Here is a 25,993-nt window from a genome sequence, read left to right on the forward strand (position 1 = left end):
GGGTGTGTGTGTGTGTGAGTGTGTGTGTTTTCGGGGTGTGTGTCTGTTTTTCTGAATGTGGGTTTTTCTGGGTGAGTGTGTGTGTGTGTGAGTGTGTGTTTTTGGGGTGTGTGTGTGTTTTTCTGAGCGTGTATTATCTGGGTGTGTTTGTGTGTGTGTGTGTTTTTGGGGTGTGTGTGTGTGTGTGTGTGAGTGTGTGTGTTTTTGGGGTGAGTGTGTGTGTGTGAGTGTGTGTATTTTCGATGTGTGTGGGTGTTTTTCAGAGTGTGGTTTGTTCTGGGTGAGTGAGTGTGGTTTTTCCTGTGTGATTGTGTGTGTGTGAGTGTGTGTTTTCGGGGTGAGTGTGTGTTTGTCTGAGTGTGTTTTTTTCTGGATGAGTGTGTGTGTGTGTTTTCTGTGTGTGTGAGTGTGTGTGTTTTCTGTGTGTTTGTGTGTGTGTGAGTGTGTGTGTTTTCGGGGTGTGTGTCTGTTTTTCTGAATGTGGGTTTTTCTGGGTGAGTGTGTGTGTGTGTGAGTGTGTGTTTTTGGGGTGTGTGTGTGTTTTTCTGAGTGTGTATTATCTGGGTGTGTTTGTGTGTGTGTGTGTTTTTGGGGTGTGTGTGTGTGTGTGTGAGTGTGTGTGTTTTTGGGGTGAGTGTGTGTGTGTGTGTGTGTGTGTATTTTCGATGTGTGTGGGTGTTTTTCGGAGTGTGGTTTGTTCTGGGTGAGTGAGTGTGGTTTTTCCTGTGTGTTTGTGTGTGTGTGAGTGTGTGTTTTCGGGGTGAGTGTGTGTTTGTCTGAGTGTGTTTTTTTCTGGATGAGTGTGTGTGTGTGTTTTCTGTGTGTGTGAGTGTGTGTGTTTTCTGTGTGTTTGTGTGTGTGTGAGTGTGTGTGTTTTCGGGGTGTGTGTCTGTTTTTCTGAATGTGGGTTTTTCTGGGTGAGTGTGTGTGTGTGTGAGTGTGTGTTTTTGGGGTGTGTGTGTGTTTTTCTGAGTGTGTATTATCTGGGTGTGTTTGTGTGTGTGTGTGTTTTTGGGGTGTGTGTGTGTGTGTGTGTGAGTGTGTGTGTTTTTGGGGTGAGTGTGTGTGAGTGAGTGTGTGTATTTTCGATGTGTGCGGGTGTTTTTCGGAGTGTGGTTTGTTCTGGGTGAGTGAGTGTGGTTTTTCCTGTGTGTTTGAGTGTGTGTGACTGTGTGTTTTCGGGGTGAGTGTGTGTTTTTCTGAGTGTGTTTTTTTCTGGATGAGTGTGTGTGTGTGTTTTCTGTGTGTGTGAGTGTGTGTGTTTTCTGTGTGTTTGTGTGTGTGTGAGTGTGTGTGTTTTCGGGGTGTGTGTCTGTTTTTCTGAATGTGGGTTTTTCTGGGTGAGTGTGTGTGTGTGTGAGTGTGTGTTTTTGGGGTGTGTGTGTGTTTTTCTGAGTGTGTATTATCTGGGTGTGTTTGTGTGTGTGTGTGTTTTTGGGGTGTGTGTGTGTGTGTGTGAGTGTGTGTGTTTTTGGTGTGAGTGTGTGTGTGTGAGTGTGTGTATTTTCGATGTGTGTGGGTGTTTTTCGGAGTGTGGTTTGTTCTGGGTGAGTGAGTGTGGTTTTTCCTGTGTGTTTGTGTGTGTGTGACTGTGTGTTTTCGGGGTGAGTGTGTGTTTGTCTGAGTGTGTTTTTTTCTGGATGAGTGTGTGTGTGTGTTTTCTGTGTGTGTGAGTGTGTGTGTTTTCTGTGTGTTTGTGTGTGTGTGAGTGTGTGTGTTTTCGGGGTGTGTGTCTGTTTTTCTGAATGTGGGTTTTTCTGGGTGAGTGTGTGTGTGTGTGAGTGTATGTTTTTGGGGTGTGTGTGTGTTTTTCTGAGTGTTGTTTTTTTTTGGGTGAGTGAGTGTGGTTTTTTCTGTGTGTTTGTGTGTGTGTGAGTGTGTGTTTTTTCGGTGTGAGTGTGTGTTTTTCTGAGTGTGTTTTTTTCTGGATGAGTGTGTGTGTGTGTGAGTGTGCGTTTTCGGGGTGTTTGTGTGTGTGTGTGTGTTTTCTGTGTGTGAGTGTGTGTGTTTTCTTTCTGTTTGTGTGTGTGTGAGTGGGTGTGTTTTCTGTGTGTTTGTGTGTGTGTGTGTGCGTTTTTCTGAGTGTGGTTTTTTATGGGTGTGTGTGTGAGTGTGTTTTTTCTGGGTGAGTGTGGGTGTGTGTGTGTGTGAGTGTGTGTTTTTCTGAGTTGTGTTATTTGAGTGAGTGTGTGTGTGTGAGTGTGTTTTTCTGAGTGTGTGTTTTCTGGGTGAGTGTGTGTGTTTGTGTGTGTGTAAGTGTGTGTTTTCGGGGTGTGTATGTTTTTTCTGGGTGAGTGTGTGTGTTTGTGTGTGTGTGAGTGTGTGTTTTCTGGGTGAGTGTGTGTGTGTGAGTGTGTGTTTTTCTGAGTGTGTGTTTTCTGGGTGAGTGTGTGTGTGTGAGTGTGTGTGATTTCTAAGTGTGTATTTTCTGGGTGTGTGTGTGTGTGAGTGTGTGTGTTTTCGGGGTGTGTGTCTGTTTTTCTGAATGTGGGTTTTTCTGGGTGAGTGTGTGTGTGTGTGAGTGTGTGTTTTTGGGGTGTGTGTGTGTTTTTCTGAGTGTGTATTATCTGGGTGTGTTTGTGTGTGTGTGTGTTTTTGGGGTGTGTGTGTGTGTGTGTGTGAGTGTGTGTGTTTTTGGGGTGAGTGTGTGTGTGTGAGTGTGTGTATTTTCGATGTGTGTGGGTGTTTTTCGGAGTGTGGTTTGTTCTGGGTGAGTGAGTGTGGTTTTTCCTGTGTGATTGTGTGTGTGTGACTTTGTGTTTTCGGGGTGAGTGTGTGAGTGTGTGTGTTTTCGGGGTGTGTGTCTGTTTTTCTGAATGTGGGTTTTTCTGGGTGAGTGTGTGTGTGTGTGAGTGTGTGTTTTTGGGGTGAGTGTGTGTTTTTCTGAGTGTGTTTTTTTCTGGATGAGTGTGTGTGTGTGTTTTCTGTGTGTGTGAGTGTGTGTTTTCTGTGTGTTTGTGTGTGTGTGAGTGTGTGTTTTCGGGGTGTGTGTCTGTTTTTCTGAATGTTGGTTTTTCTGGGTGAGTGTGTGTGTGTGTGAGTGTGTGTTTTTGGGGTGTGTGTGTGTTTTTCTGAGTGTGTATTATCTGGGTGTGTTTGTGTGTGTGTGTGTTTTTGGGGTGTGTGTGTGTGTGTGAGTGTGTGTGTTTTTGGGGTGAGTGTGTGTGTGTGAGTGTGTGTTTTCGGGGTGTGTGTGTGTTTGTCTGAGTGTGGTATTTTCTGTGTGTTTGTGTGTGTTTTCTGTGTGTTTGTGTGTGTTTTCTGTGTGTTTGTTTGTGTGTGTGTGTGTGTGTGTGTGTTTTCAGGGTGTGTGTGTGTGTGTGTGTGTGTTTTCGAGGTGTGTGTGTGTTTTCCTGAGTATGGTTCTTTCTGGTTCAGTGAGTGTGGTTTTTTCTATGTGTTTGTATGTGTGTGTTCTTTCGGTGTGAGTGTTTGTGTTTGTGTGCGAGTGTGTGTTTTCGGGGTGTGTGTGTTTTCGGAGTGAGTGTGTGTTTTTCTGAGTGTATTTTTTCTGGGTGAGTGTGTGTGTTTGTGTGTGTGTGACTGTGTGTTTTCGGGGTGAGTGTGCGTGTGAGTGTATGTTTTCTGGGTGAGTGTGTGTTTTCGGGGTGTGTGTGTGTTTTTCTGAGTGTGGTTTTTTCTGGGTGAGTGTGTGTATTTTCTGGGTGAGTGTGTGTGTGAGTGTGTGTTTTCGGGGTGTGTGTGTGTTTTACTGAGTGTGGTTTTTTCTGAGTGAGTGTGTGTGTTTGTGTGTGTGTGAGTGTGTGTTTTTCTGAGTGTGGTTTTTTTCTGGGTGAGTGAGTGTGTGTGTGAGTCTGCGAGTGAGTGTGTTTTCGGAATGTGTGTGTGTTTTTCTGAATGTGGATTTTTCTGTGTGAGTGTGTGTGTGTGAGTGTATGTTTTCTGTGTGTTTGTGTGTGAGGTAGTGTGTGTTTTTCTGAGTGTGTTTTGTTCAGGGTGAGTGTGTGTGTTTTCTGTGTGTTTGTGTGTGTGTGTGTGTGTGTTTTCGGGGTGTGTGTCTGTTTTTCTGAGTGTGTTTTTTTCTTGTTGAGTGTGTGTGTTTTCTGTGTGTTTGTGTGTGTGTGAGTGTGTGTGTGTTTTTGGGGTGAGTGTGTGTGTGTGAGTGTATGTTTTTGGGGTGTGTGTGTGTTTTTCTGAGTGTGGTTTTTTCTGGGTGAGTGAGTGTGGTTTTTTCTGTGTGTTTGTGTGTGTGTGAGTGTGTGTTTTTTCGGTGTGAGTGTGTGTTTTTCTGAGTGTGTTTTTTTCTGGGTGAGTGTGTGTGTGTGTGAGTGTGCGTTTTCGGGGTGAGTGTGTGTGTGTGTGTGTGTGTTTTCTGTGTGTGAGTGTGTGAGTGTGTGTGTTTTCTTTCTGTTTGTGTGTGTGTGAGTGTGTGTGTTTTCGGGGTGTGTGTGTGTTTTTCTGAGTGTGGTTTTTTCTGGGTGAGAGTGTGTTTGTGTGTGAGTGTGTGTTTTCGGGGTGTGTGTGTGTTTTTCTGAGTGTGTATTTTCTGGGTCTGTTTGTGTGTGAGTGTGTGTGTTTTTGGGGTGTGTGTGTGTTTTTCTGAGTGTGTATTTTGGGGGTGAGAGTACGTGTGTGAGTGTGTTTGTGTGTGTGTGCGTGTGTGTGTGCGTGAGAGTGTGTTTCTCTGAGTGTGGTTTTTTCCGGGTGAGAGTGTGTGTTTGTGTGTGTGTGTGTGTGTTTTTTCTGGGTGAGTGTGAGTGTGTGTGTTTTTCTGTGTGTGCTTTTTTCTGGGTGAGTGTGTGTGTTTGTGTGTGTGTGAGTGTGTGTTTTTCTGAGTGTGTGTTTTCTGGGTGAGTGTGTGTGTTTGTGTGTGTGTGAGTGTGTGTTTTCGGGGTGTGTATGTTTTTTCTGGGTGAGTGTGTGTATTTGTGTGTGTGTGAGTGTGTGTTTTCTGGGTGAGTGTGTGTGTGTGAGTGTGTGTTTTTCTGAGTGTGTGTTTTCTGGGTGAGTGTGTGTGTGTGAGTGTGTGTGATTTCTGAGTGTGTATTTTCTGGGTGTGTGTGTGTGTGAGTGTGTGTGTTTTCGGGGTGTGTGTGTGATTTTCTGAGTGTGTATTTTATGGGTGAGTCTGTGTGTGTGAGTTTGTTTGTGTGTGTGTGTGTGTGAGTGTGTGTTTTTCTGAGTTTGTTTTTTCTGGGTGAGTGTGTGTGTTTGATTGTGTGTGTGTGTGTGTTTTCGGGGTGTGTTTTTTTCTGAGTGTGATTTTTTCTAGGTGAGTGTGTGTGTTTGTGTGTGTGTGTGAGTGTGTGTTTTCGGGCTGTGTGTGTTTTCGGAGTGAGTGTGTGTTTTTCTGAGTGTGTTTTTCTGGGTGAGTGTGTGTGTTAGTGTGTGTGCGAGTGTATGTTTTCGGGGTGAGTGTGTGTGTGAGTGTGTGTTTGTGTGTGAGTGTGTGTTTTCTGGGTGTGTGTGTGTTTTCCTGAGTGTGGTTTTTTCTGAATGAGTGTGTGTGTTTATGTGTGTGTGAGTGTGTGTTTTTGGGGTGTGTTTGTGTTTTTCTGAGTGTGGTTTTTTCTGAGTGAGTGTGTGTGTTTGTGTGTGTGTGAGTGTGTGCTTTCGGGGTGTGTGTGTTTTTCTGAGTGTGGTTTTTTCTGGGTGAGTTTGTGTGTTTTCTGGGTGAGTGTGTGTGTGTGAGTGTGTGTTTTCGGGGTGTGTGTGTGTTTTACTGAGTGTGGTTTTTACCGAGTGAGTATGTATGTTTGTGTATGTGTGAGTGTGTGTTTTTCTGAGTGTGGTTTTTTTCTGGGTGAGTGAGTGTTTGTGTGACTGTGTTTTCGGGGTGTGTGTGTGTTTTTCTGAGTGTGGTTTTTTCTGGGTGAGTTTGTGTGTGTGTGAGTGTGTGTTTTCTGTGTGTTTGTGTGTGTGTGCGTTTTTCTGAGTGTGTTTTTTTCAGGGTGTGTGTGTGTGTTTTCTGTGTGTTTGTGTGTGTGTGAGTGTGTGTTTTCGGGGTGTGTGTGTTTTCGGAGTGAGTGTGTGTTTTTCTGAGTGTGTATTTTCTGGGTGAGTGTGTGTGTTTGTGTGTGTGTGACTGTGTGTTTTCGGGGTGGGTGTGTGTGTGAGGGTGTGTTTGTGTGTGAGTGTGTGTTTTCTGGGTGAGTGTGTGTGTATGAGTGTGTGTTTGTGTGTGAGTGTGTGCTTTTCTGAGTGTGTTTTTTCTGGGTGAGTGTGTGTGTTTTTCTGTGTGTGGTTTTTTCTGGGTGAGTGTGTGTGTTTTCTGTGTGTTTGTGGGTGAGTGTGTGTGTGTGAATGTGTGTTTTCGGTGTGTGTGTGTGTTTTTCTGAGTATGGTTTTTTCTGAGTGAGTGTGTGTGTTTGTATGTGTGTGAGTGTGTGTTTTCGGGGTGTGTGTGTATTTTTCTGAGTGTGGTTTTTTCTGAGTGAGCCTGTGTGTTTTCTGGGTGAGTGCGTGTGTGTGAGTGTGTGTTTTCGGGGTGTGTGTGTGTTTTACTGAGTGTGGTTTTTTCTGAGTGAGTGTGTGTGTTTGTGTGTGTGTGAGTGTGTGTATTTCTGAGTGTGTTTTTTATCTGGCCGAGTGAGTGTGTGTGTGAGTGTGTGATTGAGTGTGTTTTCGGGGTGTGTGTGTGTTTTTCTGATTGTGTTTTTTTCTGGGTGAGTGTGTGTGTGTTAGTGTGTCTTATCTGTGTGTTTGTGTGTGTGCGAGTGTGTGTTTTTCTGAGTGTGTTTTTTTCAGGGTGAGTGTGTGTGTTTTCTGTGTGTTTGTGTGTGTGTGAGTGTGTGTGTTTTTGGGGTGAGTGTGTGTGTGAGTGTGTGTTTTCGGGGTGTGTGTGTGTTTTTCTGAGTGTCGTTTTTTCTGGGTGTGTGTGGTTTTTTCTGGGTGAGTGTGTGGGTGAGTGTGTGTGTTTTTCTGAGTGTGGTTTTTTCTGGGTGAGAGTGTGTTTGTGTGTGAGTGTGTGTGTTCGGGGTGTGTGTGTGTTTTTCTGAGTGTGGTTTTTTCTGAGTGAGTGTGTGTGTGAGTGTGTGTTTTCTGTGTGTTTGTGTGTGTCTGAGTGTGTGTGTTTTTGGGGTGAATGTGTGTGTGTGAGTGTGTGTTTTCGGGGTGTGTGTGTGTTTTTCTGCGTGTGGTTTTTTCTGTGTGAGTTTGTGTGAGTGTGTGTTTTCGGGGTGAGTGTGTGTGTGAGTGTGATTTCTGTGTGTGTGAGTGTGTGAGTGTATGTGCTTTCTGTGTGTTTGTGTGTGTGTGAGTGTGTGTGTTTTCGGGGTGTGTGTGTGTTTTTCGGTGTGTGGTTTTTTCTGGGTGAGTGTGTGTTGTGTGTCAGTGTGTGTTTTCTGGATTTGTGTGTGTTTTTCTGAGTGTGGTTTTTTCTGGGTGAGTGTGGTTTTCTTCTGGGTGAGTGTGTGTGTGTGTGTGCACGTTTTTCTGAGTTTGTGTTTTCTGGGTGAGTTTGAGTGAGTGTGTTTTCTGTGTGTTTGTGTGTGTGTGGGTGTGTGTGTTTTTCTGAGTGTGGTTTTTCTGGGTGAGTGTGTGTGTGTGTGAGTGTGTTATTTCGGGGTGAGTGTGTGTGTGTGTGTGTGTGTGTGTGTGAGTGTGTGTTATTCTGAGTGTGTGTTTTCTGGGTGAGGGTGTGTGTGTGAGTGTATGTTTTTCTGAGTGTGTGTTTTCTGGGTAAGTGTGTGTGTTTGTGTGTTTGTGAGTGTGTGTTTTCTGGGTGTTTGTGTGTGTGTGAGTGTGTGTGTTTTCGGTGTGTGTGTGTGTTTTTCGGTGTGTGGTTTTTTCTGGGTGAGTGTGTGTGTGTGTGTGTGAGTGTGTGTTTTCGGGGTGTGTGTGTGTTTTTCTGAGTGTGTATTTTCTGGGTCTGTTTGTGTGTGAGTGTGTGTGTTTTTGGGGTGTGTGTGTGTTTTTCTGAGTGTGTATTTTGGGGGTGAGAGTACGTGTGTGAGTGTGTTTGTGTGTGTGTGCGTGTGTGTGCGTGAGAGTGTGTTTCTCTGAGTGTGGTTTTTTCCGGGTGAGAGTGTGTGTTTGTGTGTGTGTGAGTGTGTTTTTTCTGGGTGAGTGTGTGTGTGTGTGTTTTTCTGTGTGTGATTTTTTCTGGGTGAGTGTGTGTGTTTGTGTGTGTGTGAGTGTGTGTTTTTCTGAGTTGTGTTATCTGAGTGAGTGTGTGTGTGTGAGTGTGTTTGTGTGTGTGCGTGTGAGTGTGTGTTTTCGGGCTGTGTGTGTTTTCGGAGTGAGTGTGTGTTTTTCTGAGTGTGTTTTTCTGGGTGAGTGTGTGTGTTAGTGTGTGTGCGAGTGTGTGTTTTCGGGGTGAGTGTGTGTGTGAGTGTGTGTTTGTGTGTGAGTGTGTGTTTTCTGGGTGTGTGTGTGTTTTCCTGAGTGTGGTTTTTTCTGAATGAGTGTGTGTGTTTATGTGTGTGTGAGTGTGTGTTTTTGGGGTGTGTTTGTGCTTTTCTGAGTGTGGTTTTTTCTGAGTGAGTGTGTGTGTTTGTGTGTGTGTGAGTGTGTGCTTTCGGGGTGTGTGTGTTTTTCTGAGTGTGGTTTTTTCTGGGTGAGTTTGTGTGTTTTCTGGTTGAGTGTGTGAGTGTGTGTTTTTGGGGTGTGTGTGTGTTTTACTGAGTGTGGTTTTTACCGAGTGAGTATGTATGTTTGTGTGTGTGTGAGTGTGTGTTTTTCTGAGTGTGTATTTTCTGGGTGAGTGTGTGTGTTTGTGTGTGTGTGACTGTGTGTTTTCGGGGTGGATGTGTGTGTGAGGGTGTGTTTGTGTGTGAGTGTGTGTTTTCTGGGTGAGTGTGTGTGTATGAGTGTGTGTTTGTGTGTGAGTGTGTGCTTTTCTGAGTGTGTTTTTTCTGGGTGAGTGTGTGTGTTTTTCTGTGTGTGGTTTTTTCTGGGTGAGTGTGTGTGTTTTCTGTGTGTTTGTGGGTGAGTGTGTGTGTGTGAATGTGTGTTTTCGGTGTGTGTGTGTGTTTTTCTGAGTATGGTTTTTTCTGAGTGAGTGTGTGTGTTTGTATGTGTGTGAGTGTGTGTTTTCGGGGTGTGTGTGTATTTTTCTGAGTGTGGTTTTTTCTGAGTGAGCCTGTGTGTTTTCTGGGTGAGTGCGTGTGTGTGAGTGTGTGTTTTCGGGGTGTGTGTGTGTTTTACTGAGTGTGGTTTTTTCTGAGTGAGTGTGTGTGTTTGTGTGTGTGTGAGTGTGTGTATTTCTGAGTGTGTTTTTTATCTGGCCGAGTGAGTGTGTGTGTGAGTGTGTGATTGAGTGTGTTTTCGGGGTGTGTGTGTGTTTTTCTGATTGTGTTTTTTTCTGGGTGAGTGTGTGTGTGTTAGTGTGTCTTATCTGTGTGTTTGTGTGTGTGCGAGTGTGTGTTTTTCTGAGTGTGTTTTTTTCAGGGTGAGTGTGTGTGTTTTCTGTGTGTTTGTGTGTGTGTTTTTGGGGTGAGTGTGTGTGTGAGTGTGTGTTTTCGGGGTGTGTGTGTGTTTTTCTGAGTGTCGTTTTTTCTGGGTGTGTGTGGTTTTTTCTGGGTGAGTGTGTGGGTGAGTGTGTGTGTTTTTCTGAGTGTGGTTTTTTCTGGGTGAGTTAGTGTGGTTTTTTCTGTGTGTTTGTGTGTGTGTGAGTGTGTGTTTTTTCGGTGTGAGTGTGTGTTTTTCTGAGTGTGGTTTTTTCTGAGTGAGTGTGTGTGTGAGTGTGTGTTTTCTGTGTGTTTGTGTGTGTCTGAGTGTGTGTGTTTTTGGGGTGAATGTGTGTGTGTGAGTGTGTGTTTTCGGGGTGTGTGTGTGTTTTTCTGCGTGTGGTTTTTTCTGTGTGAGTTTGTGTGAGTGTGTGTTTTCGGGGTGAGTGTGTGTGTGAGTGTGATTTCTGTGTGTGTGAGTGTGTGAGTGTATGTGCTTTCTGTGTGTTTGTGTGTGTGTGAGTGTGTGTGTTTTCGGGGTGTGTGTGTGTTTTTCGGTGTGTGGTTTTTTCTGGGTGAGTGTGTGTTGTGTGTCAGTGTGTGTTTTCTGGATTTGTGTGTGTTTTTCTGAGTGTGGTTTTTTCTGGGTGAGTGTGGTTTTCTTCTGGGTGAGTGTGTGTGTGTGTGCACGTTTTTCTGAGTTTGTGTTTTCTGGGTGAGTTTGAGTGAGTGTGTTTTCTGTGTGTTTGTGTGTGTGTGGGTGTGTGTGTTTTTCTGAGTGTGGTTTTTCTGGGTGAGTGTGTGTGTGTGTGTGTGTTATTTCGGGGTGAGTGTGTGTGTGTGTGTGTGTGTGTGTGTGTGAGTGTGTGTTATTCTGAGTGTGTGTTTTCTGGGTGAGGGTGTGTGTGTGAGTGTATGTTTTTCTGAGTGTGTGTTTTCTGGGTAAGTGTGTGTGTTTGTGTGTTTGTGAGTGTGTGTTTCCGGGGTGAGTGTGTGTGTGAGTGTGTGTGTGTGTTTTCTGTGTGTGTGAGTGTGTGTGTTTTCTGGGTGTTTGTGTGTGTGTGAGTGTGTGTGTTTTCGGTGTGTGTGTGTGTTTTTCTGAGTGTGGTTTTTTCTGGGTGAGTGTGTGTGTGTGTGTGAGTGTGTGTTTTCGGGGTGTGTGTGTGTTTTTCTGAGTGCGTATTTTCTGGGTGAGTGTGTGTGTGTGAGTGTGTTTGTGTGTGTGTGTGTGTGTGTGTGTTTTCAGGGGGTGTGTGTGTTTTTCTGAGTGTGTATTTTCTGGGTGAGTGCATGTGTTTGTGTGTGTGTGAGTGGGTGTTTTCGGGGTGTGTGTGTGTTTTTCTGAGTATGATTATTTCTGGGTGAGTGTGTGTGTTTGTGTGTGTGTGGGAGGGTGTTTTCGGGAGGTGTGTGTGTGTGAGTGTGCGTTTGTGTGTGACTGTGTGTTTTCGGGGTGAGTGTGTGTGTGTGTGTGTGTGTGTTTTCTGTGTGTGAGTGTGTGAGTGTGTGTGTTTTCTTTCTGTTTGTGTGTGTGTGAGTGTGTGTGTTTTCGGGGTGTGTGTGTGTTTTTCTGAGTGTGGTTTTTTCTGGGTGAGAGTGTGTTTGTGTGTGAGTGTGTGTTTTCGGGGTGTGTGTGTGTTTTTCTGAGTGTGTATTTTCTGGGTCTGTTTGTGTGTGAGTGTGTGTGTTTTTGGGGTGTGTGAGTGTTTTTCTGAGTGTGTATTTTGGGGGTGAGTGTATGTGTGTGAGTGTGTTTGTGTGTGTGTGCGTGTGTGTGTGCGTGAGAGTGTGTTTCTCTGAGTGTGGTTTTTTCCGGGTGAGAGTGTGTGTTTGTGTGTGTGTGAGTGTGTTTTTTCTGGGTGAGTGTGTGTGTGTGTGTTTTTCTGTGTGTGATTTTTTCTGGGTGAGTGTGTGTGTTTGTGTGTGTGTGAGTGTGTGTTTTTCTGAGTTGTGTTATCTGAGTGAGTGTGTGTGTGTGAGTGTGTTTTTCTGAGTGTGTGTTTTCTGGGTGAGTGTGTGTGTTTGTGTGTGTGTGAGTGTGTGTTTTCGGGGTGTGTATGTTTTTTCTGGGTGAGTGTGTGTATTTGTGTGTGTGTGAGTGTGTGTTTTCTGGGTGAGTGTGTGAGTGTGTGTTTTTCTGAGTGTGTGTTTTCTGGGTGAGTGTGTGTGTGTGAGTGTGTGTGATTTCTGAGTGTGTGTTTTCTGGGTGTGTGTGTGTGTGTGAGTGTGTGTTTTCGGGGTGTGTGTGTGATTTTCTGAGTGTGTATTTTATGGGTGAGTCTGTGTGTGTGAGTTTGTTTGTGTGTGTGTGTGTGTGAGTGTGTGTTTTTCTGAGTTTGTTTTTTCTGGGTGAGTGTGTGTGTTTGATTGTGTGTGGGTGTGTGTTTTCGGGGTGTGTGTTTTTTTCTGAGTGTTATTTTTTCTAGGTGAGTGTGTGTATTTGTGTGTGTGTGAGTGTGTGTTTTCTGGGTGAGTGTGTGTGTGTGAGTGTGTGTTTTTCTGAGTGTGCGTTTTCTGGGTGAGTGTGTGTTTGTGAGTGTGTGTGATTTCTGAGTGTGTATTTTCTGGGTGTGTGTGTGTGTGAGTGTGTGTTTTCGGGGTGTATGTGTGTTTTTCTGAGTGCGTATTTTCTGGGTGAATGTGTGTGTGTGAGTGTGTTTGTGTGTGTGTGTGTGTGTGTGTGTGTTTTCAGGGGGTGTGTGTGTTTTTCTGAGTGTGTATTTTCTGGGTGAGTGCATGTGTTTGTGTGTGTGTGAGTGGGTGTTTTCGGGGTGTGTGTGTGTTTTTCTGAGTATGATTATTTCTGGGTGAGTGTGTGTGTTTGTGTGTGTGTGGGAGGGTGTTTTCGGGAGGTGTGTGTGTGTGAGTGTGCGTTTGTGTGTGAGTGTGTGTTTTCTGGGAGAGTGTGTGTGTATGAGTGTGTGTTTGTATGTGAGTGTGTGCTTTTCTGAGTGTGTGTTTTTTCTGGGTGAGTGTGTGTGTGAGTGTGTGTTTTTCTGTTTGTGGTTTTTTCTGGGTGAGTGTGTGTGTTTTCTGTGTGTTTGTGTGTGTGTGAGTGTGTGTTATTGGAATGACTGCGCGATTTTCTGAGTGTGTGTTTTCTGGTAGAGTGTGTGTGTGTGTGTGTTTTTCTGAGTGTGTGTTTTCTGGGTGAGTGTGAGTGAGTGTGTTTTCTGTGTGTTTGTGTGTGTGTGTGTGTGAGTGTGTTTTTTATGGGTGAGTGTGTGTGTGTGTGTGTGTGAGTGTGTGTTTCTCTGAGTGTGGTTTTTTCCGGGTGAGTGTGTGTGTGTGTGTGAGTGTGCGTTTTCGGGGTGAGTGTGTGTGTGTGTGTGTGTGTGTGTGTTTTCTGTGTGTGAGTGTGTGAGTGTGTGTGTTTTCTTTCTGTTTGTGTGTGTGTGAGTGTGTGTGTTTTCGGGGTGTGTGTGTGTTTTTCTGAGTGTGGTTTTTTCTGGGTGAGAGTGTGTTTGTGTGTGAGTGTGTGTTTTCGGGGTGTGTGTGTGTTTTTCTGAGTGTGTATTTTCTGGGTCTGTTTGTGTGTGAGTGTGTGTGTTTTTGGGGTGTGTGTGTGTTTTTCTGAGTGTGTATTTTGGGGGTGAGAGTACGTGTGTGAGTGTGTTTGTGTGTGTGTGCGTGTGTGTGTGCGTGAGAGTGTGTTTCTCTGAGTGTGGTTTTTTCCGGGTGAGAGTGTGTGTTTGTGTGTGTGTGAGTGTGTTTTTTCTGGGTGAGTGTGTGTGTGTGTGTTTTTCTGTGTGTGATTTTTTCTGGGTGAGTGTGTGTGTTTGTGTGTGTGTGAGTGTGTGTTTTTCTGAGTTGTGTTATCTGAGTGAGTGTGTGTGTGTGAGTGTGTTTTTCTGAGTGTGTGTTTTCTGGGTGAGTGTGTGTGTTTGTGTGTGTGTGAGTGTGTGTTTTCGGGGTGTGTATGTTTTTTCTGGGTGAGTGTGTGTATTTGTGTGTGTGTGAGTGTGTGTTTTCTGGGTGAGTGTGTGTGTGTGAGTGTGTGTTTTTCTGAGTGTGTGTTTTCTGGGTGAGTGTGTGTGTGTGAGTGTGTGTGATTTCTGAGTGTGTATTTTCTGGGTGTGTGTGTGTGTGAGTGTGTGTGTTTTCGGGGTGCGTGTGTGATTTTCTGAGTGTGTATTTTATGGGTGAGTCTGTGTGTGTGAGTTTGTTTGTGTGTGTGTGTGTGAGTGTGTGTTTTTCTGAGTTTGTTTTTTCTGGGTGAGTGTGTGTGTTTGATTGTGTGTGTGTGTGTGTTTTCGGGGTGTGTTTTTTTCTGAGTGTGATTTTTTCTAGGTGAGTGTGTGTGTTTGTGTGTGCGTGTGAGTGTGTGTTTTCGGGCTGTGTGTGTTTTCGGAGTGAGTGTGTGTTTTTCTGAGTGTGTTTTTCTGGGTGAGTGTGTGTGTTAGTGTGTGTGCGAGTGTGTGTTTTCGGGGTGAGTGTGTGTGTGAGTGTGTGTTTGTGTGTGAGTGTGTGTTTTCTGGGTGTGTGTGTGTTTTCCTGAGTGTGGTTTTTTCTGAATGAGTGTGTGTGTTTATGTGTGTGTGAGTGTGTGTTTTTGGGGTGTGTTTGTGTTTTTCTGAGTGTGGTTTTTTCTGAGTGAGTGTGTGTGTTTGTGTGTGTGTGAGTGTGTGCTTTCGGGGTGTGTGTGTTTTTCTGAGTGTGGTTTTTTCTGGGTGAGTTTGTGTGTTTTCTGGGTGAGTGTGTGTGTGTGAGTGTGTGTTTTCGGGGTGTGTGTGTGTTTTACTGAGTGTGGTTTTTACCGAGTGAGTATGTATGTTTGTGTGTGTGTGAGTGTGTGTTTTTCTGAGTGTGGTTTTTTTCTGGGTGAGTGAGTGTTTGTGTGACTGTGTTTTCGGGGTGTGTGTGTGTTTTTCTGAGTGTGGTTTTTTCTGGGTGAGTTTGTGTGTGTGTGAGTGTGTGTTTTCTGTGTGTTTGTGTGTGTGTGCGTTTTTCTGAGTGTGTTTTTTTCAGGGTGTGTGTGTGTGTTTTCTGTGTGTTTGTGTGTGTGTGAGTGTGTGTTTTCGGGGTGTGTGTGTTTTCGGAGTGAGTGTGTGTTTTTCTGAGTGTGTATTTTCTGGGTGAGTGTGTGTGTTTGTGTGTGTGTGACTGTGTGTTTTCGGGGTGGGTGTGTGTGTGAGGGTGTGTTTGTGTGTGAGTGTGTGTTTTCTGGGTGAGTGTGTGTGTATGAGTGTGTGTTTGTGTGTGAGTGTGTGCTTTTCTGAGTGTGTTTTTTCTGGGTGAGTGTGTGTGTTTTTCTGTGTGTGGTTTTTTCTGGGTGAGTGTGTGTGTTTTCTGTGTGTTTGTGGGTGAGTGTGTGTGTGTGAATGTGTGTTTTCGGTGTGTGTGTGTGTTTTTCTGAGTATGGTTTTTTCTGAGTGAGTGTGTGTGTTTGTATGTGTGTGAGTGTGTGTTTTCGGGGTGTGTGTGTATTTTTCTGAGTGTGGTTTTTTCTGAGTGAGCCTGTGTGTTTTCTGGGTGAGTGCGTGTGTGTGAGTGTGTGTTTTCAGGGTGTGTGTGTGTTTTACTGAGTGTGGTTTTTTCTGAGTGAGTGTGTGTGTTTGTGTGTGTGTGAGTGTGTGTATTTCTGAGTGTGTTTTTTATCTGGCCGAGTGAGTGTGTGTGTGAGTGTGTGATTGAGTGTGTTTTCGGGGTGTGTGTGTGTTTTTCTGATTGTGTTTTTTTCTGGGTGAGTGTGTGTGTGTTAGTGTGTCTTATCTGTGTGTTTGTGTGTGTGCGAGTGTGTGTTTTTCTGAGTGTGTTTTTTTCAGGGTGAGTGTGTGTGTTTTCTGTGTGTTTGTGTGTGTGTGAGTGTGTGTGTTTTTGGGGTGAGTGTGTGTGTGAGTGTGTGTTTTCGGGGTGTGTGTGTGTTTTTCTGAGTGTCGTTTTTTCTGGGTGTGTGTGGTTTTTTCTGGGTGAGTGTGTGGGTGAGTGTGTGTGTTTTTCTGAGTGTGGTTTTTTCTGGGTGAGTGAGTGTGGTTTTTTCTGTGTGTTTGTGTGTGTGTGAGTGTGTGTTTTTTCGGTGTGAGTGTGTGTTTTTCTGAGTGTGGTTTTTTCTGAGTGAGTGTGTGTGTGAGTGTGTGTTTTCTGTGTGTTTGTGTGTGTCTGAGTGTGTGTGTTTTTGGGGTGAATGTGTGTGTGTGAGTGTGTGTTTTCGGGGTGTGTGTGTGTTTTTCTGCGTGTGGTTTTTTCTGTGTGAGTTTGTGTGAGTGTGTGTTTTCGGGGTGAGTGTGTGTGTGAGTGTGATTTCTGTGTGTGTGAGTGTGTGAGTGTATGTGCTTTCTGTGTGTTTGTGTGTGTGTGAGTGTGTGTGTTTTCGGGGTGTGTGTGTGTTTTTCGGTGTGTGGTTTTTTCTGGGTGAGTGTGTGTTGTGTGTCAGTGTGTGTTTTCTGGGTTTGTGTGTGTTTTTCTGAGTGTGGTTTTTTCTGGGTGAGTGTGGTTTTCTTCTGGGTGAGTGTGTGTGTGTGTGCACGTTTTTCTGAGTTTGTGTTTTCTGGGTGAGTTTGAGTGAGTGTGTTTTCTGTGTGTTTGTGTGTGTGTGGGTGTGTGTGTTTTTCTGAGTGTGGTTTTTCTGGGTGAGTGTGTGTGTGTGTGAGTGTGTTATTTCGGGGTGAGTGTGTGTGTGTGTGTGTGTGAGTGTGTGTTATTCTGAGTGTGTGTTTTCTGGGTGAGGGTGTGTGTGTGAGTGTATGTTTTTCTGAGTGTGTGTTTTCTGGGTAAGTGTGTGTGTTTGTGTGTTTGTGAGTGTGTGTTTCCGGGGTGAGTGTGTGTGTGAGTGTGTGTGTGTGTTTTCTGTGTGTGTGAGTGTGTGTGTTTTCTGGGTGTTTGTGTGTGTGTGAGTGTGTGTGTTTTCGGTGTGTGTGTGTGTTTTTCTGAGTGTGGTTTTTTCTGGGTGAGAGTGTGTTTGTGTGTGAGTGTGTGTTTTCGGGGTGTGTGTGTGTTTTTCTGAGTGTGTATTTTCTGGGTCTGTTTGTGTGTGAGTGTGTGTGTTTTTGGGGTGTGTGTGTGTTTTTCTGAGTGTGTATTTTGGGGGTGAGAGTACGTGTGTGAGTGTGTTTGTGTGTGTGTGCGTGTGTGTGTGCGTGAGAGTGTGTTTCTCTGAGTGTGGTTTTTTCCGGGTGAGAGTGTGTGTTTGTGTGTGTGTGAGTGTGTTTTTTCTGGGTGAGTGTGTGTGTGTGTGTTTTTCTGTGTGTGATTTTTTCTGGGTGAGTGTGTGTGTTTGTGTGTGTGTGAGTGTGTGTTTTTCTGAGTTGTGTTATCTGAGTGAGTGTGTGTGTGTGAGTGTGTTTTTCTGAGTGTGTGTTTTCTGGGTGAGTGTGTGTGTTTGTGTGTGTGTGAGTGTGTGTTTTCGGGGTGTGTATGTTTTTTCTGGGTGAGTGTGTGTATTTGTGTGTGTGTGAGTGTGTGTTTTCTGGGTGAGTGTGTGTGTGTGAGTGTGTGTTTTTCTGAGTGTGTGTTTTCTGGGTGAGTGTGTGTGTGTGAGTGTGTGTGATTTCTGAGTGTGTATTTTCTGGGTGTGTGTGTGTGTGAGTGTGTGTGTTTTCGGGGTGCGTGTGTGATTTTCTGAGTGTGTATTTTATGGGTGAGTCTGTGTGTGTGAGTTTGTTTGTGTGTGTGTGTGTGAGTGTGTGTTTTTCTGAGTTTGTTTTTTCTGGGTGAGTGTGTGTGTTTGATTGTGTGTGTGTGTGTGTTTTCGGGGTGTGTTTTTTTCTGAGTGTGATTTTTTCTAGGTGAGTGTGTGTGTTTGTGTGTGCGTGTGAGTGTGGGTTTTCGGGCTGTGTGTGTTTTCGGAGTGAGTGTGTGTTTTTCTGAGTGTGTTTTTCTGGGTGAGTGTGTGTGTTAGTGTGTGTGCGAGTGTGTGTTTTCGGGGTGAGTGTGTGTGTGAGTGTGTGTTTGTGTGTGAGTGTGTGTTTTCTGGGTGTGTGTGTGTTTTCCTGAGTGTGGTTTTTTCTGAATGAGTGTGTGTGTTTATGTGTGTGTGAGTGTGTGTTTTTGGGGTGTGTTTGTGTTTTTCTGAGTGTGGTTTTTTCTGAGTGAGTGTGTGTGTTTGTGTGTGTGTGAGTGTGTGCTTTCGGGGTGTGTGTGTTTTTCTGAGTGTGGTTTTTTCTGGGTGAGTTTGTGTGTTTTCTGGGTGAGTGTGTGTGTGTGAGTGTGTGTTTTCGGGGTGTGTGTGTGTTTTACTGAGTGTGGTTTTTACCGAGTGAGTATGTATGTTTGTGTGTGTGTGAGTGTGTGTTTTTCTGAGTGTGTTTTTTTTCTGGGTGAGTGAGTGTTTGTGTGACTGTGTTTTCGGGGTGTGTGTGTGTTTTTCTGAGTGTGGTTTTTTCTGGGTGAGTTTGTGTGTGTGTGAGTGTGTGTTTTCTGTGTGTTTGTGTGTGTGTGCGTTTTTCTGAGTGTGTTTTTTTCAGGGTGTGTGTGTGTGTTTTCTGTGTGTTTGTGTGTGTGTGAGTGTGTGTTTTCGGGGTGTGTGTGTTTTCGGAGTGAGTGTGTGTTTTTCTGAGTGTGTATTTTCTGGGTGAGTGTGTGTGTTTGTGTGTGTGTGACTGTGTGTTTTCGGGGTGGGTGTGTGTGTGAGGGTGTGTTTGTGTGTGAGTGTGTGTTTTCTGGGTGAGTGTGTGTGTATGAGTGTGTGTTTGTGTGTGAGTGTGTGCTTTTCTGAGTGTGTTTTTTCTGGGTGAGTGTGTGTGTTTTTCTGTGTGTGGTTTTTTCTGGGTGAGTGTGTGTGTTTTCTGTGTGTTTGTGGGTGAGTGTGTGTGTGTGAATGTGTGTTTTCGGTGTGTGTGTGTGTTTTTCTGAGTATGGTTTTTTCTGAGTGAGTGTGTGTGTTTGTATGTGTGTGAGTGTGTGTTTTCGGGGTGTGTGTGTATTTTTCTGAGTGTGGTTTTTTCTGAGTGAGCCTGTGTGTTTTCTGGGTGAGTGCGTGTGTGTGAGTGTGTGTTTTCAGGGTGTGTGTGTGTTTTACTGAGTGTGGTTTTTTCTGAGTGAGTGTGTGTGTTTGTGTGTGTGTGAGTGTGTGTATTTCTGAGTGTGTTTTTTATCTGGCCGAGTGAGTGTGTGTGTGAGTGTGTGATTGAGTGTGTTTTCGGGGTGTGTGTGTGTTTTTCTGATTGTGTTTTTTTCTGGGTGAGTGTGTGTGTGTTAGTGTGTCTTATCTGTGTGTTTGTGTGTGTGCGAGTGTGTGTTTTTCTGAGTGTGTTTTTTTCAGGGTGAGTGTGTGTGTTTTCTGTGTGTTTGTGTGTGTGTGAGTGTGTGTGTTTTTGGGGTGAGTGTGTGTGTGAGTGTGTGTTTTCGGGGTGTGTGTGTGTTTTTCTGAGTGTCGTTTTTTCTGGGTGTGTGTGGTTTTTTCTGGGTGAGTGTGTGGGTGAGTGTGTGTGTTTTTCTGAGTGTGGTTTTTTCTGGGTGAGTGAGTGTGGTTTTTTCTGTGTGTTTGTGTGTGTGTGAGTGTGTGTTTTTTCGGTGTGAGTGTGTGTTTTTCTGAGTGTGGTTTTTTCTGAGTGAGTGTGTGTGTGAGTGTGTGTTTTCTGTGTGTTTGTGTGTGTCTGAGTGTGTGTGTTTTTGGGGTGAATGTGTGTGTGTGAGTGTGTGTTTTCGGGGTGTGTGTGTGTTTTTCTGCGTGTGGTTTTTTCTGTGTGAGTTTGTGTGAGTGTGTGTTTTCGGGGTGAGTGTGTGTGTGAGTGTGATTTCTGTGTGTGTGAGTGTGTGAGTGTATGTGCTTTCTGTGTGTTTGTGTGTGTGTGAGTGTGTGTGTTTTCGGGGTGTGTGTGTGTTTTTCGGTGTGTGGTTTTTTCTGGGTGAGTGTGTGTTGTGTGTCAGTGTGTGTTTTCTGGGTTTGTGTGTGTTTTTCTGAGTGTGGTTTTTTCTGGGTGAGTGTGGTTTTCTTCTGGGTGAGTGTGTGTGTGTGTGCACGTTTTTCTGAGTTTGTGTTTTCTGGGTGAGTTTGAGTGAGTGTGTTTTCTGTGTGTTTGTGTGTGTGTGGGTGTGTGTGTTTTTCTGAGTGTGGTTTTTCTGGGTGAGTGTGTGTGTGTGTGAGTGTGTTATTTCGGGGTGAGTGTGTGTGTGTGTGTGTGTGAGTGTGTGTTATTCTGAGTGTGTGTTTTCTGGGTGAGGGTGTGTGTGTGAGTGTATGTTTTTCTGAGTGTGTGTTTTCTGGGTAAGTGTGTGTGTTTGTGTGTTTGTGAGTGTGTGTTTCCGGGGTGAGTGTGTGTGTGAGTGTGTGTGTGTGTTTTCTGTGTGTGTGAGTGTGTGTGTTTTCTGGGTGTTTGTGTGTGTGTGAGTGTGTGTGTTTTCGGTGTGTGTGTGTGTTTTTCGGTGTGTGGTTTTTTCTGGGTGAGTGTGTGTGTGTGTGTGTGAGTGTGTGTTTTCGGGGTGTGTGTGTGTTTTTCTGAGTGCGTATTTTCTGGGTGAGTGTGTGTGTGTGAGTGTGTTTGTGTGTGTGTGTGTGTGTGTGTGTTTTCAGGGGGTGTGTGTGTTTTTCTGAGTGTGTATTTTCTGGGTGAGTGCATGTGTTTGTGTGTGTGTGAGTGGGTGTTTTCGGGGTGTGTGTGTGTTTTTCTGAGTATGATTATTTCTGGGTGAGTGTGTGTGTTTGTGTGTGTGTGGGAGGGTGTTTTCGGGAGGTGTGTGTGTGTGAGTGTGTGTTTGTGTGTGAGTGTGTGTTTTCTGGGAGAGTGTGTGTGTATGATTGTGTGTTTGTATGTGAGTGTGTGCTTTTCTGAGTGTGTGTTTTATTTTGGGTGAGTGTGTGTGTGAGTGTGTGTTTTTCTGTGTGTGGTTTTTTCTGGGTGAGTGTGTGTGTTTTCTGTGTGTTTGTGTGTGTGTGGGTGTGTGTGTTTTCGGGGTGTGTGTGTGTTTTTCTGAGTGCGTATTTTCTGGGTGAGTGTGTGTGTGTGAGTGTGTTTGTGTGTGTGTGTGTGTGTGTTTTCAGGGGGTGTGTGTGTTTTTCTGAGTGTGTATTTTCTGGGTGAGTGCATGTGTTTGTGTGTGTGTGAGTGGGTGTTTTCGGGGTGTGTGTGTGTTTTTCTGAGTATGATTATTTCTGGGTGAGTGTGTGTGTTTGTGTGTGTGTGGGAGGGTGTTTTCGGGAGGTGTGTGTGTGTGAGTGTGCGTTTGTGTGTGAGTGTGTGTTTTCTGGGAGAGTGTGTGTGTATGAGTGTGTGTTTGTATGTGAGTGTGTGCTTTTCTGAGTGTGTGTTTTATTTTGGGTGAGTGTGTGTGTGAGTGTGTGTTTTTCTGTTTGTGGTTTTTTCTGGGTGAGTGTGTGTGTTTTCTGTGTGTTTGTGTGTGTGTGGGTGTGTGTGTTTTTCTGAGTGTGGTTTTTCTGGGTGAGTGTGTGTGTGTGTGAGTGTGTTATTTCGGGGTGAGTGTGTGTGTGTGTGTGTGTGTGTGTGTGAGTGTGTGTTATTCTGAGTGTGTGTTTTCTGGGTGAGGGTGTGTGTGTGAGTGTATGTTTTTCTGAGTGTGTGTTTTCTGGGTAAGTGAGTGTGTTTGTGTGTTTGTGAGTGTGTGTTTTCGGGGTGAGTGTGTGTGTGAGTGTGTGTGTGTGTTTTCTGTGTGTGTGAGTGTGTGTGTTTTCTGGGTGTTTGTGTGTGTGTGAGTGTGTGTGTTTTCAGTGTGTGTGTGTGTTTTTCAGTGTGTGGTTTTTTCTGGGTGAGTGTGTGTGTGTGTGTGTGTGAGTGTGTGTTTTCGGGGTGTATGTGTGTTTTTCTGAGTGCGTATTTTCTGGGTGAGTGTGTGTGTGTGAGTGTGTTTGTGTGTGTGTGTGTGTGTGTTTTCAGGGGGTGTGTGTGTTTTTCTGAGTGTGTATTTTCTGGGTGAGTGCATGTGTTTGTGTGTGTGTGAGTGGGTGTTTTCGGGAGGTGTGTGTGTGTGAGTGTGCGTTTGTGTATGAGTGTGTGTTTTCTGGGAGAGTGTGTGTGTATGAGTGTGTGTTTGTATGTGAGTGTGTGCTTTTCTGAGTGTGTGTTTTTTCTGGGTGAGTGTGTGTGTGAGTGTGTGTTTTTCTGTTTGTGGTTTTTTCTGGGTGAGTGTGTGTGTTTTCTGTGTGTTTGTGTGTGTGTGAGTGTGTGTTATTGGAATGACTGCGCGATTTTCTGAGTGTGTGTTTTCTGGGTGAGTGTGTGTGTGTGTGTGTGTGTGTGTGAGTGTGTGTTTCTCTTAGTGTGGTTTTTTCCGGGTGAGTGTGTGTGTGTGTGAGTGTGCGTTTTCGGGGTGAGTGTGTGTGTGTGTGTGTGTGTGTGTTTTCTGTGTGTGAGTGTGTGAGTGTGTGTGTTTTCTTTCTGTTTGTGTATGTGTGAGTGTGTGTGTTTTCGGGGTGTGTGTGTGTTTTTCTGAGTGTGGTTTTTTCTGGGTGAGAGTGTGTTTGTGTGTGAGTGTGTGTTTTCGGGGTGTGTGTGTGTTTTTCTGAGTGTGTATTTTCTGGGTCTGTTTGTGTGTGAGTGTGTGTGTTTTTGGGGTGTGTGTGTGTTTTTCTGAGTGTGTATTTTGGGGGTGAGAGTACGTGTGTGAGTGTGTTTGTGTGTGTGTGCGTGTGTGTGTGCGTGAGAGTGTGTTTCTCTGAGTGTGGTTTTTTCCGGGTGAGAGTGTGTGTTTGTGTGTGTGTGAGTGTGTTTTTTCTGGGTGAGTGTGTGTGTGTGTGTTTTTCTGTGTGTGATTTTTTCTGGGTGAGTGTGTGTGTTTGTGTGTGTGTGAGTGTGTGTTTTTCTGAGTTGTGTTATCTGAGTGAGTGTGTGTGTGTGAGTGTGTTTTTCTGAGTGTGTGTTTTCTGGGTGAGTGTGTGTGTTTGTGTGTGTGTGAGTGTGTGTTTTCGGGGTGTGTATGTTTTTTCTGGGTGAGTGTGTGTATTTGTGTGTGTGTGAGTGTGTGTTTTCTGGGTGAGTGTGTGTGTGTGAGTGTGTGTTTTTCTGAGTGTGTGTTTTCTGGGTGAGTGTGTGTGTGTGAGTGTGTGTGATTTCTGAGTGTGTATTTTCTGGGTGTGTGTGTGTGTGAGTGTGTGTTTTCGGGGTGTATGTGTGTTTTTCTGAGTGCGTATTTTCTGGGTGAGTGTGTGTGTGTGAGTGTGTTTGTGTGTGTGTGTGTGTGTTTTCAGGGGGTGTGTGTGTTTTTCTGAGTGTGTATTTTCTGGGTGAGTGCATGTGTTTGTGTGTGTGTGAGTGGGTGTTTTCGGGGTGTGTGTGTGTTTTTCTGATTATGATTATTTCTGGGTGAGTGTGTGTGTTTGTGTGTGTGTGGGAGGGTGTTTTCGGGAGGTGTGTGTGTGTGAGTGTGCGTTTGTGTGTGAGTGTGTGTTTTCTGGGAGAGTGTGTGTGTATGAGTGTGTGTTTGTATGTGAGTGTGTGCTTTTCTGAGTGTGTGTTTTTTCTGGGTGAGTGTGTGTGTGAGTGTGTGTTTTTCTGTTTGTGGTTTTTTCTGGGTGAGTGTGTGTGTTTTCTGTGTGTTTGTGTGTGTGTGAGTGTGTGTTATTGGAATGACTGCGCGATTTTCTGAGTGTGTGTTTTCTGGGTGAGTGTGTGTGTGTGTGTGTGTTTTTCTGAGTGTGTGTTTTCTGGGTGAGTGTGAGTGAGTGTGTTTTCTGTGTGTTTGTGTGTGTGTGTGTGTGAGTGTGTTTTTTATGGGTGAGTGTGTGTGTGTGTGTGTGTGTGTGTGAGTGTGTGTTTCTCTGAGTGTGGTTTTTTCCGGGTGAGTGTGTGTGTGTGTGTGTGAGTGTGCGTTTTCGGGGTGAGTGTGTGTGTGTGTGTGAGTGTGTGTGTTTTCTTTCTGTTTGTGTGTGTGTGAGTGTGTGTGTTTTCGGGGTGTGTGTGTGTTTTTCTGAGTGTGGTTTTTTCTGGGTGAGAGTGTGTTTGTGTGTGAGTGTGTGTTTTCGGGGTGTGTGTGTGTTTTTCTGAGTGTGTATTTTCTGGGTCTGTTTGTGTGTGAGTGTGTGTGTTTTTGGGGTGTGTGTGTGTTTTTCTGAGTGTGTATTTTGGGGGTGAGAGTACGTGTGTGAGTGTGTTTGTGTGTGTGTGCGTGTGTGTGTGCGTGAGAGTGTGTTTCTCTGAGTGTGGTTTTTTCCGGGTGAGAGTGTGTGTTTGTGTGTGTGTGAGTGTGTTTTTTCTGGGTGAGTGTGTGTGTGTGTGTTTTTCTGTGTGTGATTTTTTCTGGGTGAGTGTGTGTGTTTGTGTGTGTGTGAGTGTGTGTTTTTCTGAGTTGTGTTATCTGAGTGAGTGTGTGTGTGTGAGTGTGTTTTTCTGAGTGTGTGTTTTCTGGGTGAGTGTGTGTGTTTGTGTGTGTGTGAGTGTGTGTTTTCGGGGTGTGTATGTTTTTTCTGGGTGAGTGTGTGTATTTGTGTGTGTGTGAGTGTGTGTTTTCTGGGTGAGTGTGTGTGTGTGAGTGTGTGTTTTTCTGAGTGTGTGTTTTCTGGGTGAGTGTGTGTGTGTGAGTGTGTGTGATTTCTGAGTGTGTATTTTCTGGGTGTGTGTGTGTGTGAGTGTGTGTGTTTTCGGGGTGTGTGTGTGATTTTCTGAGTGTGTATTTTATGGGTGAGTCTGTGTGTGTGAGTTTGTTTGTGTGTGTGTGTGTGAGTGTGTGTTTTTCTGAGTTTGTTTTTTCTGGGTGAGTGTGTGTGTTTGATTGTGTGTGTGTGTGTGTTTTCGGGGTGTGTTTTTTTCTGAGTGTGATTTTTTCTAGGTGAGTGTGTGTGTTTGTGTGTGCGTGTGAGTGTGTGTTTTCGGGCTGTGTGTGTTTTCGGAGTGAGTGTGTGTTTTTCTGAGTGTGTTTTTCTGGGTGAGTGTGTGTGTTAGTGTGTGTGCGAGTGTGTGTTTTCGGGGTGAGTGTGTGTGTGAGTGTGTGTTTGTGTGTGAGTGTGTGTTTTCTGGGTGTGTGTGTGTTTTCCTGAGTGTGGTTTTTTCTGAATGAGTGTGTGTGTTTATGTGTGTGTGAGTGTGTGTTTTTGGGGTGTGTTTGTGTTTTTCTGAGTGTGGTTTTTTCTGAGTGAGTGTGTGTGTTTGTGTGTGTGTGAGTGTGTGCTTTCGGGGTGTGTGTGTTTTTCTGAGTGTGGTTTTTTCTGGGTGAGTTTGTGTGTTTTCTGGGTGAGTGTGTGTGTGTGAGTGTGTGTTTTCGGGGTGTGTGTGTGTTTTACTGAGTGTGGTTTTTACCGAGTGAGTATGTATGTTTGTGTGTGTGTGAGTGTGTGTTTTTCTGAGTGTGTTTTTTTTCTGGGTGAGTGAGTGTTTGTGTGACTGTGTTTTCGGGGTGTGTGTGTGTTTTTCTGAGTGTGGTTTTTTCTGGGTGAGTTTGTGTGTGTGTGAGTGTGTGTTTTCTGTGTGTTTGTGTGTGTGTGCGTTTTTCTGAGTGTGTTTTTTTCAGGGTGTGTGTGTGTGTTTTCTGTGTGTTTGTGTGTGTGTGAGTGTGTGTTTTCGGGGTGTGTGTGTTTTCGGAGTGAGTGTGTGTTTTTCTGAGTGTGTATTTTCTGGGTGAGTGTGTGTGTTTGTGTGTGTGTGACTGTGTGTTTTCGGGGTGGGTGTGTGTGTGAGGGTGTGTTTGTGTGTGAGTGTGTGTTTTCTGGGTGAGTGTGTGTGTATGAGTGTGTGTTTGTGTGTGAGTGTGTGCTTTTCTGAGTGTGTTTTTTCTGGGTGAGTGTGTGTGTTTTTCTGTGTGTGGTTTTTTCTGGGTGAGTGTGTGTGTTTTCTGTGTGTTTGTGGGTGAGTGTGTGTGTGTGAATGTGTGTTTTCGGTGTGTGTGTGTGTTTTTCTGAGTATGGTTTTTTCTGAGTGAGTGTGTGTGTTTGTATGTGTGTGAGTGTGTGTTTTCGGGGTGTGTGTGTATTTTTCTGAGTGTGGTTTTTTCTGAGTGAGCCTGTGTGTTTTCTGGGTGAGTGCGTGTGTGTGAGTGTGTGTTTTCAGGGTGTGTGTGTGTTTTACTGAGTGTGGTTTTTTCTGAGTGAGTGTGTGTGTTTGTGTGTGTGTGAGTGTGTGTATTTCTGAGTGTGTTTTTTATCTGGCCGAGTGAGTGTGTGTGTGAGTGTGTGATTGAGTGTGTTTTCGGGGTGTGTGTGTGTTTTTCTGATTGTGTTTTTTTCTGGGTGAGTGTGTGTGTGTTAGTGTGTCTTATCTGTGTGTTTGTGTGTGTGCGAGTGTGTGTTTTTCTGAGTGTGTTTTTTTCAGGGTGAGTGTGTGTGTTTTCTGTGTGTTTGTGTGTGTGTGAGTGTGTGTGTTTTTGGGGTGAGTGTGTGTGTGAGTGTGTGTTTTCGGGGTGTGTGTGTGTTTTTCTGAGTGTCGTTTTTTCTGGGTGTGTGTGGTTTTTTCTGGGTGAGTGTGTGGGTGAGTGTGTGTGTTTTTCTGAGTGTGGTTTTTTCTGGGTGAGTGAGTGTGGTTTTTTCTGTGTGTTTGTGTGTGTGTGAGTGTGTGTTTTTTCGGTGTGAGTGTGTGTTTTTCTGAGTGTGGTTTTTTCTGAGTGAGTGTGTGTGTGAGTGTGTGTTTTCTGTGTGTTTGTGTGTGTCTGAGTGTGTGTGTTTTTGGGGTGAATGTGTGTGTGTGAGTGTGTGTTTTCGGGGTGTGTGTGTGTTTTTCTGCGTGTGGTTTTTTCTGTGTGAGTTTGTGTGAGTGTGTGTTTTCGGGGTGAGTGTGTGTGTGAGTGTGATTTCTGTGTGTGTGAGTGTGTGAGTGTATGTGCTTTCT

This window comes from Cetorhinus maximus, chromosome 22 (assembly GCF_964194155.1).
Source record: "Cetorhinus maximus chromosome 22, sCetMax3.hap1.1, whole genome shotgun sequence".
NCBI classification, from domain to species: Eukaryota; Metazoa; Chordata; class Chondrichthyes; order Lamniformes; family Cetorhinidae; genus Cetorhinus; species Cetorhinus maximus.